At 55.2% G+C, this 905-nt stretch overlaps 1 protein-coding gene across 1 annotated transcript in view; it reads right to left on the reverse strand.

Annotated features, from left to right (window-relative positions):
- The window catches only part of LOC123521927 (zinc finger protein 543-like), a 13,640-nt gene extending 13,281 nt beyond the window's left edge, over positions 1–359 (reverse strand). Inside the window, exon 1 of the mRNA XM_045292341.1 lies at positions 227–359. The gene's annotated coding sequence lies outside the window, so the exon portion shown is untranslated. The remainder of the gene's footprint in view (positions 1–226) is intronic.
- Positions 360–905: the final 546 nt, after the last annotated feature.

Consider the following 905-nt stretch of genomic DNA (forward strand, 5'->3'; position numbering starts at 1 on the left):
ACAATGACTATCCCTCTGAACGGTGAAATTCAGGGAGTGAGCACTCTGGGATAGGAGAGGAGAGTGATGAGGGAGTTCATCACAACAATACTTGGACCGGTAAAGGTAGCAGTAGAGACAGCCGAGGCTGAGTGTATGCCTTGCCCTGTGCTCATGGTTTGTTACAGTGACTATTCGGTTCCCAGGTTTGAAGCCAAACTCTCGACTCTGCCAGGCGCTCACTTACCTGCTCTGTCCTGGTGTCCGGACTTCAGGTCTCTGTGCCTCGTTTTCTGGATCAGTACAAGAAGCGCTCCTACTTCACCCATACAGGAGCCTGGCAGCACCACCAGGTGAGCGCTGGGCTGCAAATCACCAGCTGCTCCAAGGGGGAAAGACGAGGCTATGTGCTTCCAGAAAGACCGACAGCCTCAGAAACCCTCAAGAGGGTCCCTGTGAGTTGTCATGGGCTTGATGGCAGTGGGTTCAGAGGTAATAATCAGCTTGATGGCAGCGAGCTTGGTTTTTCACCAATAACAGTTCTAAGAGTTGGAGGCACCGTCCTGCCCAGTGGAACTGCTTCGTAGCGTTTCCTAGGTAGGTAGTCCTCTTTCCCTGGGCAGGCCGCCTGCTCTTTCTCCCTCGGAGGCGCCGGATGGTTTCAAACTGCCAATCTTCTGGTTAGCAATCGAGCACTTTAACCATCGCGCCACTATTGCTCCTCGAGACTCCCCATAGGCCAGGGATATCACACCAGCTCCTCATGCGGTGAATAAAAGCTGAAAAGCAAAATCCGGCGATGTCCTGGGTATCGGCCCGGGCTCCATCTCCCGGCCAACCGAAAAGCAGCAAGTCCCAAGACGCCCTCCACTCACCTGCGCCCGATCCCTCAGAGCCGCCGCCATCGTGGGGCCCCGTGACCAAGC

The sequence above is a fragment of the Echinops telfairi genome, unplaced genomic scaffold, assembly GCF_000313985.2.
Source record: "Echinops telfairi isolate 266 unplaced genomic scaffold, ASM31398v2 ScPeMD7_655;HRSCAF=1070, whole genome shotgun sequence".
Lineage (NCBI taxonomy): Eukaryota > Metazoa > Chordata > Mammalia > Afrosoricida > Tenrecidae > Echinops > Echinops telfairi.